At 44.2% G+C, this 11,483-nt stretch overlaps 1 non-coding gene across 1 annotated transcript; it reads left to right on the top strand.

The window, feature by feature from the left end:
* The first annotated feature begins 313 nt into the window (after positions 1-313).
* Positions 314-420, top strand: LOC118489947. The gene has a single exon (XR_004887958.1). It is a non-coding gene; the product is annotated as a small nucleolar RNA R71 (small nucleolar RNA).
* The last annotated feature ends 11,063 nt before the right edge of the window (positions 421-11,483 follow it).

The following is an 11,483-nucleotide window of genomic DNA, read 5'->3' on the forward strand; positions in this document are numbered from 1 at the left end:
TAAACATAGCTTAGAAATAAGCTTTGAGTGGTTCGGTGTGCAAAAACATGCTTATATGATCTTACAGGGACTAAAAGTGTCTAAAACGGCGTAAGTTTGCATTTTCGCGCATATCTTACGTTCTGGACACATCTGGACACCCAAATTTTTTGTACACACTAAAATATTTTTATTTTAGTGTTCGGCATGCAAAAACTCCCAATCTTCATTCTCATAGTTCGTTCCAAAAGTCCCACCGGTGATAGACATCAAATCACGTGCGTCCTCGGCACTCAACCCCTCATGAAAGGCATTCATCAACTCCCATAATTCAATCCCATGATGAGGGCAGTTTTTAATCATCATATTAAAACGCTCAAACGCCTCATGAAACATCTCACCATGTTGTTGTTGGAAGCTTCTCAATCCCTTCCTTACATCATTGGTCTTTTGGGCGGTGTAAAACTCATCCAAAAAGGTTTGTTGCATCTCCCCCCATGTATATATTGATGCCGAAGGTAACCTGTAGAACCATTTCTTAGCCTTCTCTTCCAAAGAAAATTGGAACAAAACCAATTTGATGTCGTCGGCTGAAAACCCTTGACTCCCAAGAGTGTTGCAAATAGAGTCATAAGCCTCTAAATGAAAATAAGGCTCCTCATTTGCCAACCCCTTGTACTTTGGTAAACTTTGCAAAGAGTTGGTTCTTACTTCGAATGTTCGCCCTTGATCATTATGAGGAATGACTACCGGTGAAGGGTTTTGCGTGATTACCGGCCGAAAATGTGCTTCTATGCCCCTCACATTTTCTCTAACGTGTCTCCTTGGTACACCATACCTACCTCTCGGAATAATAGGACCATTCGGCCTTGGTACTTGCCCTTGTGGTGCGTTTGGTTGTTGAAACTGTTGTTGTCGCATCGGTGGGCGCTGAGGTGGTCTTTGAAATTGTTGTTGGTGTACATGTTGTGGCCGGACTTGTTGCAATGGAATCGGTTGTTGTATTGGTGGCCCTTGTGGTCTTGGCCGAATGTGTTGTGGTATAAGTTGTTGTTGTTGCATTCCACCAACACTTTCCATCCCTTGAGATTGACTTTGAACATACCCAAAATCCCCTTGATCACCATAATCTCCATAACCGTACCCATCATCTTCATACCCCTCAAAGTCTTCGAATCCCTCATCATAACCACCCCCTTGAATTCCTGAAGTTTGCCCAAATGGAATGGTCGAATACTGAAAACCCGATTGTTGTGGTCTAAAGGATGAGGTAGCATGCACAATAGTTGAATTTGGTGCAATTGAAAAGGTGGATGTTGATTGACCCGTAGTTGGAGGAAATGTGACAACCCTCACAAAACCAGGTATCCGTACGACTTAATTAATTATTAATTGTTGCCTAATTACTGTGCTTTACTGAGTTTGCTGATAAACTGCTACTTGATTGTTGGTACTTGTACATATCTGCATCATACTTTGATATTCCTGTCACTACACTACTTATTTATTGAACCTTAGTGACAAACATGATGCACAAAAGCACAGTAGCACTAAACGGATACACAGTGAACATGCTGATATAGCCAGCATCAGGCAAACACTGCCTCTAAAGGCCTGAATGAGCCGGAAATATTTCACTACACCCATAGTGTGTGTAGGAATACAAGGGTTGTATGATTACGTCTCTAGGGATAAGATAAAGAGATTTGGATGTGCCTAAAACGAACCTTAAGCACGAAACACAGCACTTTTACCAATATACTAGCTTCTAGCTAATTAATAAAGTGCCAAAACATGAGGAATTATTCCTGACACCTTGCAGAATAAATTGTGTCGGTAAAAATATTATTTGTGACGCTTAACGGATAACTTAAGCACTTTAACGGATTACTATCCACCCGAACAACCGGACAATACCCGGAACATAAAAATATTGCCAAAATTAATATTGGTATTTTTTCTGAGCCAGTTAGGGTCCCTGATTACCCTAACACCCGCTTCCTAATGCATTAAACAACTAACGGGGTTAGACCTCACACTTAATGCACTTAACGTAACTGAACCGTAACTGAACGATTGAAAACGAACCGGATGTCATTACATCCTAAGGAAATCGGCCAACTAGTGGGACCGGGGAGGGTACACATTTGAATATTTAATTAGATTGCACGTTGATCGAGGACGAAATCTCTATAAAAAGCCCCACTCTCTCTCACATTTACACACACTAATCAAGAAACTCTCTCTCCCTCTTCCTTACCCCCCTCACGGCCGAACCCCCTCTCCACCATCCATCCTTTGTCGGTTCGAGCTTTGCTAATTCCAAGGGTATACAAGTGTCGGTGGTTACGTACAACGGAGCTCGGAACAAACGGAACGCGGAGGACCTCTACCGTTTGCTATTATCCACTCAGTTTTCGCCATAGATCTTCCCTAGCCCCGAGCTAGAGGTATAACGTTTAAAACTCATTATTAATCGTGTCTAAAGTGGTTAAAAGGATTTTTGATGGTTGAATGTCGGTAACCCGCTAAATGAAACTTTAAAGTCTTCAAAAACGTGTATTTCGTTGGATAAAAGCACATAACGCGTGTAAAAGTCGTAGTACTTGAATATGTTGATTAATATGGCCCGATCTACGATGTGGTGGCTCTCATCATCGTTTAACCCGACTTTGTCCGGATCGCGTATCTTGACATACACTTGTTTCTTGTGTACAAGGGTTAAAAGGTGAAACTCCACCACACGGGAAACATGAACTTGTGTAAAAATGTTTTGACATGAAAAATAGTATCTAAAACAAGCCGATCTACGGATGTACAAGTGGTATATTCGTAGGACCGGGTGTCGAGAAAATCACGTTTTTATAAAAATGGGTAAGATATGAATAAGTATGATTTTCTATAAACTACAAGTGTAGAAACACTTGTACATAAAAGATCCGACAAAATATTGAGTTTTTACAAAAGTTGTCGGGAAGTTGTGAAGAGTGATTGTTTCTAAAAACGGGGTTTTTACAAGACTAAGTTATTATATGAATAGATCCACTAATATAAAGTGATCTACAAAACGACTCTTGGAAAAATTACAAGTTCATGTGGTAATACGACCTCGCAAAATAATCTACAATTTGAAGTGTTAAAACTTGTTTAGCATGTTGGAAAAATTGTTTCGGTTGATTTGATAAATTGTTGAGATGTTTTTGTAAAAGAAAATGATACGCTTGAAAGCGTGGCCACCTCCAGTTACAGGGGAAACTCTGGCGAAATTTTCTAAAAATCTAACACTTAGAATATTTACAAGTGTTGGAATTATTTTTGAAGTATTTACAAAATATATTTCGCCATGACTTTATTAAATATTCGGAGGTGGGATTTTCACAAAAATAAACGTGATAAATATTTATTCAATAAATATATTTTTCACAACACTGTTTATGATTATTTTGTGAAAATGTATAAATATTATTTTTAGAGTAAAAATAATATTTACAAACTTTGTCGAACTCAAAATAATACAAACGCTTATACGACAAGCATAAAAGTTACAACGGTAATTTCTATTACCACCTAATCATTAAAACGTAACTTACGCTTTACGCAGAAATATTCATCGACACGTATGTTGTCAACGTATTATTTTGGAAAAGAATTATGTAAAGAAAATATATTATTTTTGAGAAAAATAATTATATTTTGGAATAAGAAATAAAATATATTAAGTGGGACTTAATGAGATAATATGAATACACATGTATTTAAATCCCCCATCCTTGGGAAGGAAAGTAAAATACCAAGTATACACACGAAGCGGTTGTCTAACCGTTTCCCAAAAATATCAACTATGAAGCTAAAGCACGGCCATCCGTCTAATAGAATTAGCACATGTAGGTCGTTGCGCAGCACACGGATATTCGGATTACTGATTTAGTGACGCCTTCACTGTGAGTTCATGTCCCCCTTTTCTCTTAACTGTTTTCAGTTTTATAAACTGCGGGGGTGAAATACATGTTACAATGATTATGGATATGTTATACGTGGTATGGTTAGCATAAGGAGGGTTACTTAGATCATGTGAATGGGTAGGCGGAAACTTGAGGTCATTAATCCTCAGGGTAGGACCGAGGGGCAGGAGCGGTAGATCTATTTGGGTGTAGCGAGCCCAGTCCCAGGTCCAGCAGAACGGACCTTGGGATGACTTTGTTCCCGACGCATAAATTTGCTAGGTTTGAGCCTTCCTACTTGCATTTACACATATCAATGGCCTTGCAAACCATTGGTGATCTCTTTTTCCTTATTTGCTACATACCAGGGTTTTTGATAAAGATAAAGGTTTATTTACTCATTTTCGCATGAACTCGCTCAACATTATTGTTGATTTTTCAACTTACATGTATTTCAGGGAATTAAGGATCTGGCACGGTTTAGCAGGATTTCCCGCTGCATTTAGATTCAGAGTCATCCGGGGTTCAAGGCTCATGGCTCTTTCCTGGACAAGCCATGGCCCCTGAACCGTGTTTATTTTGTTTGCATTATGGTAGTAGTTGTACTGTTTAAGACAAGTAATGGTTGTTGGGGGTTTACCCATTTAGACAATTGTTTGACAATTTTATTTTCAATGGATGACTTTGCATGATTTTAAATTCATATAGCTTGTTATGGTTAAGCTATGGTATTAAGAAGTCACACCAAATTAACCACGCTTCCGCAAAGCCAGGGTGTGACAGCTTGGTATCAGAGCTCTGATCATAGCGAACTAGGGTTCATTTTGAGTCTAGACTATGATCACTAGGGCTCTCACGAAAATGTTTTTCTGCATACCACTTAAGTCCAGATCCAAAACTTTTTATAAACAAATGTTGAGCATATTTTATTTTTAGGCTCAGTCTGGGAGGCTGAGGCTCGGTCTGAGAGACTGAGGCTCGGTCTGGGAGGCCGAGGCTCGATCTAACGGATCGAGGTAGTTGTCTAGTGGGACTAGGGAGTCAGTCTGGGAGGCTGGGAAATGTTTGTCTAGTGGGACTAGGGAGTCAGTCTGGGAGGCTGGGAAAAGTTGGCTAGTGGGACTAGGAAGGACAGTCTGGGAGGCTGGGAGGCTAGTGGGACTAGGAGGAATATGTGATTATTATGTGGTAACTTGTGTGATTACCTGATTTGCTGATATTTGTACATACTTGTGATTGTATTACAGACTCATGGATACCTCAGATACAGGAGATTCGGACACTACTGGACCCCGACCCATGGAGTCAGACGAGAGTATGTCATCAGAGCACGAGGTGCACACCTCGGATTATACCAGTACAGACGACGACGACTTCCAGCCGTTCGCCCTACCTGACGGCGTCGATGAGCCCATCGTTGGTGGTCCTGCTGCGGATCTTCCTCTCGCTGTGATTCCCGCCCCGATTCCTCTTGCATCCTACCCAGCTTATGAGCTTATGCTTGATGCCGAGGCTGGTGACGATATTGATCTTTTCGATGATGAGCTATACGAGGACGAGGATCCTGACCCAGCTCTTTTGCCCGCTGGCGGTCTTTTGATGATCGCCGGTGCTCCTGCCGGAGGCTCGCCTGTTCATTCTCCAGCTCCAGACTCCTTTGAGTCTGTGGCATCTGCTCCATCACATGTGGCGAGCACGCAGCTTTTCGTTCATGACTCGGATCCTGACCAGGCGTCATCTGCCGCCCCTATGCCGAGCTTTGTTTTTGAGCATGACGATATCGAGGATTCTGACCCTGTATTTCCTCCTGGATTCGATCCAGACCGTGATATTGAGTTCGTTCATATGGACCAGCCTGTAGAGGACCCCGTTGACCCTGCCGACCCTTTTGATCCTATCGATCCGGACTTTGACTTCGATATGGCGTTTGACGATCCCGAGCCTGCAGTAGCTCCAGAGCAGGCCGCTGCTTTCGATCCCGCACATGAGCATGGTTTGGCACATGCTGATGTTCCTGTTGATCCTATTTTGGCGGGTCAGCCACTTGGCGATGTTCCTGTTGATGATATTCCTTTGTTAGATGCTGACCATGTTGTTGATCCTCTTGTTGACCCTCTGATCGCTGACATTCCAGTTGACCCCCATGTCGATCATATTGATCCTGTTGTTGCTCACGTTGATCCTGTTGTTGCTCACGTTGATCCTGTTTTAGCTCCTGTTGATCCCTTACCTATTGAGCCCGAGCATGCTCTGTTTGCAGAGCACATGGATCCCCCTGACGAGGAGGCTCAGCACGGTTGGATACCGGCTGACGAGGATGTTCCGCCGCTTCCTCCTCACCGCACTGATGCTCACCATCCTGAGTTCTCGTTTCAGATTCCTTCTGTCATACCTCCAGCGGGGCCTGGAGAGGGCTCTTCCGCCCATCCATTTGGCCATGTACCGATGCCATTACCTGTCATGCCTCAGATAGCATCCATCCCATCTTCTGTTGCACCTATCGATCTTACCAGCACGCCATTACTTTGGTCCTCTTCCTCACCCATGCCACCCACAGATCCATACCACCCATTTCATTTGGGCCATACTATTGAGGATCTTTTGATGTCATTTGTACACCAGCATGATTCCCATTCTCAGCGTTTGCAGGAGCTCGAGAGAGCTCAGATGCCTCCTTATCCATATCTTGGTCCGTCATCCTCATCTGCTCAGCCATTTCGGTCTTTTCCTCCTGACATTGTTGCTCGACTTTCGATCTTAGAGCAGCAGATTGCATCCGTGATCCGCACCCAGCAGGCCTTGGAGGAGGATTGGCTTCTCTTTCGCCGCCTACATTATCCTCCACCACCACCACCATTCTAGAGATCATCGACGTTACCAGGGTAGACACCGGTGAGACAGCCGCGATTGTTATGCACAGCTTTTGAAGACCATTTGACCACACAGATTTTTGTTGATACATGTGATGTATTGTTTGTATGTAACACTGATATGATGTATTTTGTACAGGGGTGATGTAACCCCTATGTGATTGATGGATGTACTAACACACTTACTATGCTTATGGTCTTGATATATATGCAATCGCCGCATTCTCATCATATCTGATTTACTTGATTGATTATTTTTATATTTGGACATGGGATGTTGGACATGGGATGTTGTGTGTGATATATTGATAACATGAGATGTTATATGCTATTACTATTACTATATACGTATGATTTCTATGGCCTAATCGACGTACGCAACTTTAGAAAATGGCACCAAGACGTCAACCGCAGCCGATGCCCACGACTCAAGAAGAACTGCAAGGAATCATTGCTGCCGCGATTGCTCAGTATGCTGCATCGCAGGGAGGACCCAGCTGGAGTAGCTCCAATGGCAATGGCAACCAGAATCCCACTCATGGTAACCCTAAGTCTTTACGACGTACCATGGTCTAATCGGATTCCTGTAACAATTGCTAATACAGTTCCTATGTTGAAACGAATGTGCAGGGTGCACCTTCAAGCAGTTTCTGGACTGTAAGCCCACAAACTTCGACGGCACGGGCGGTGCTGTTGCCTTCGTTCGTTGGGCAGAGAAGACTGATTCCACCATTCGTATGAGCAAATGTGCGATCGACCAGCAGGTCACTTACATTTCAGGGCTGTTTCTAGATGGAGCCCTATCTTGGTGGAACCTTCAAGTGCAAACTCTAGGCGAAGCTGCCGCTTACGCCCTGTCTTGGGCCGAATTGAAAGAGCTTATGCGGAAGAAGTACTGCTCTCGCGCGGAGATTCAAAAGCTTGAAACTGAGTTTTGGCACTTAAAGATGGAAGGGTCGAAGATAGCGGAATATGTTCAGAGATTCCACGATCTGTCCCACGTGGTACCTTATATGGTAACACCCGAGTTTAAGAGGGTTGAGCGCTTCATCTGGGGATTGGCTCCTCAGATAATCAGTATGGTGACTTCTTCCAAACCCGCAACCATCACAGAAGCCATCGATCTGAGTGTGGCTTTAACTGAAGAAGCGATTCGGTTAAACAAGTTCGATGAGATTGAACCCAAGAGAAAGGAGACTCATGTGGAGTCATCTAGTGGTAATAAGCGGAAGTTTTCAAGTTTCAAGCAAAGCACCGGGACGGTGGTCAAGAAGGGAGAAGCGAATGCACCAGCTCAAGATTCAGTTGGTGGTGGAAAGAAGAGCAGGGGATACATGGGTGCACAGCCCAAGTGCAACTCATGTCAAAAACATCACTCCGGTCGTTGTGGGTTGAAAGTTTGTGAAGCATGTGGAAAGGTTGGCCACCTGAAGGAGACTTGTTGGGCAAATACTGGCCGGGGAGGTCAGGGAGGAAATGGAAATAGAAATACCCGTGGTGGTAATGGGAACCGCCCACAAGGAAATCAGGGAGGAAATGGAAACCGTGCTAACCAAGCAGGCACCGTGAACCGAAACCAGGGAAACCACCAAGCTGGGAACAATGGTGGAAACGGGCAGAGGCCCGGATGTTTTAACTGTGGAGATCAAGGGCACTTCAAGAGGAACTGCCCGGAATTGACCCAAGCTCGTGGAAGGGTTTTCAACATGGAGGCCAGGGAAGCGCGCCAGGATCCCAATGTCGTTACTGGTACGTTCCCTGTAAACCAACGCTATGCGTCTGTTTTGTTTGATACTGGTGCCGATTATAGCTTCGTATCGCTAGAATTTAAGAACATGCTTGGTTTAGCCGCTAGTAAGTTAGATATTCCTTATTCGATCGAGCTAGCTAATGGGAAGTTAGTAGAAGCCAATGAAGTAATTAGAGGTTGCGTAATTGAGTTAGGAGAGCGTGAGTTTGCTCTCGATCTACTACCAGTCCAGTTAGGAAGCTTCGACGTGGTAGTAGGGATGGATTGGTTAGCAAGTAACAAGGCGGAGATTGTTTGTCGCGAGAAGATTATCCGTATTCCGACCGACGATGGTGAGACCATTGTTGTTCATGGAGAGAAGCGGGAGACGCCATTGCGAATTATCAGCTGTCTGAAAGCAAGAAAGTGTCTGAAGAAAGGATGTGTTGCTTTTCTAGCACACATCGTGGATAAAAAGGCTGCTGAGCCGAAGATCGAAGACATCCCTGTCGTAAGGGAGTATCCGGAAGTCTTTCCAGAAGACTTGCCTGGCTTGCCGCCTCAGAGGCAAGTGGAATTTCGCATCGACTTAGTTCCAGGCGCCGCGCCTGTGGCTAAGGCACCTTATAGACTTGCCCCGTCTGAGATGCAAGAGCTATCAACACAACTTCAAGAGTTGTTAGATAAGGGTTTTATCCGACCAAGCTTCTCGCCTTGGGGAGCTCCAGTTTTGTTTGTCAAGAAGAAGGATGGTAGTTTCCGTATGTGCATTGACTACAGAGAATTGAACAAGCTGACGATCAAGAATAGGTATCCTTTGCCAAGGATTGATGATCTGTTTGACCAACTTCAAGGTTCAAGTTTCTACTCCAAGATCGATCTTCGATCTGGATATCATCAGCTTCGGATACAGGAGGAAAGTATCCCGAAGACAGCCTTCAGAACTCGTTATGGGCACTACGAGTTCCTTGTCATGCCGTTTGGTTTAACAAACGCACCTGCAGTGTTCATGGATTTGATGAACCGAGTTTGTAAGCCGTACCTGGATAAGTTCGTGATTGTGTTCATCGACGACATCTTGATCTACTCAAAGACGAAGGCAGAACACGAGCAACACCTCAGAGCTATCTTAGAGCTACTGAAGAAGGAGCAGTTGTATGCCAAATTTTCTAAGTGTGAGTTTTGGCTGAGAGACGTGCAATTCCTTGGGCACGTGGTAAATGAAAGTGGAATTCATGTGGATCCAACCAAGATCGAGGCGATCAAGAACTGGGAAGCGCCAAAAACGCCAACCGAGATCCGGCAATTCTTGGGTTTGGCTGGTTATTATCGAAGATTTATTGAGGATTTTTCAAAGATCGCTCAGCCATTGACGCTCCTCACGCAAAAGGATAAAAAGTTTGATTGGGGAATCAAACAGGATGAAGCATTTCAGTTGTTGAAGGATAAGCTTTGCAACGCGCCAATCTTAGCTCTACCGGAAGGTACCGACGATTTTGTGGTATACTGCGACGCATCGCGTCAAGGATTGGGTTGTGTGTTGATGCAACGTCAAAAGGTTATCGCCTACGCATCACGCCAACTGAAGGTACATGAAAAGAACTATACCACGCACGATTTGGAGCTAGGCGCAGTGGTTTTTGCTTTGAAGATTTGGAGACACTACCTTTACGGTACGAAGTGTACGATCTTTACAGATCACAAAAGCCTCCAACATATATTCGACCAGAAGGAGTTGAATATGAGGCAAAGGCGATGGGTTGAGTTGCTGAACGATTACGACTGCGAGATCAAGTATCATCCGGGGAAGGCGAATGTGGTCGCCGATGCCCTAAGTCGCAAGGAGAGAATCAAGCCCATAAGGGTTAGGGCTATGGAAATGATTATCCAAACCGATCTTTCCTCACGCATTCGAGCAGCGCAAAAAGAAGCTCTCAAGGAGGGAAACCTTGAGAAAGAATATCTCCGTGGGATGGAGAAGATATTGGTTCCAAACAAGGAAGGAACGTTATGTTTTGAGAAAAGGATTTGGGTTCCTTTGTTTGGTGATTTAAGAGAAGTTATTTTTGATGAAGCTCACAAATCACGGTACTCTATCCACCCGGGAGCGGATAAGATGTACCAAGATCTTAAGGATTATTATTGGTGGCCTAGGATGAAAGGCGATGTTGCTATTTATGTGAGCCAATGTTTGACTTGCGCTAAGGTTAAGGCAGAATACCAGAAGCCTTCGGGACTTCTGCAGCAACCGAAAATTCCCCAGTGGAAGTGGGAAGAAATATCCATGGATTTTGTTACAAAGTTGCCAAGAACGCCTAAGGGCCATGACACTATCTGGGTGATAGTGGATCGCTTGACGAAGTCAGCACACTTCTTGCCCATCCGTGAAAAGGATCATACAAGCAAATTGGCTGAAATTTACATGAGAGAGATTGTCACTCGCCATGGAGTACCCCTCTCGATTATTTCTGATAGAGATGGAAGGTTCGTATCGAGGATATGGCAATCCTTCCAGGAAGCTTTTGGTTCGAAGCTGAATATGAGCACCGCGTTTCACCCGCAAACCGACGGCCAAAGTGAGCGGACGATTCAGACATTGGAAGACATGCTGAGAGCATGTGTGATGGATTTAGGCGGTAGCTGGGATAAGCATTTACCCCTGGTTGAGTTTTCATACAACAACAGCTACCACACCAGTATTGGTGCCGCGCCATTCGAAGCTTTATATGGACGCAAGTGCAGGTCGCCGCTCTGTTGGTCTGACGCAGGTGATAGACAATTGGTAGGTCCCGATGTAGTTCAGGAAACTACAGATAAGATCGCGCAAATCCGAGATCGCATTAGCGCGGCTCGTGATCGCCAGAAGACCTATGCAGATCTGAAAAGGAAACCTCAAGAGTTTGAGGTTGGGGATATGGTTTTGTTGAAGGTATCACCCTGGAAGGGTGTAGCACGCTTTGGGAA

The sequence above is a fragment of the Helianthus annuus genome, chromosome 2, assembly GCF_002127325.2.
Source record: "Helianthus annuus cultivar XRQ/B chromosome 2, HanXRQr2.0-SUNRISE, whole genome shotgun sequence".
Lineage (NCBI taxonomy): Eukaryota > Viridiplantae > Streptophyta > Magnoliopsida > Asterales > Asteraceae > Helianthus > Helianthus annuus.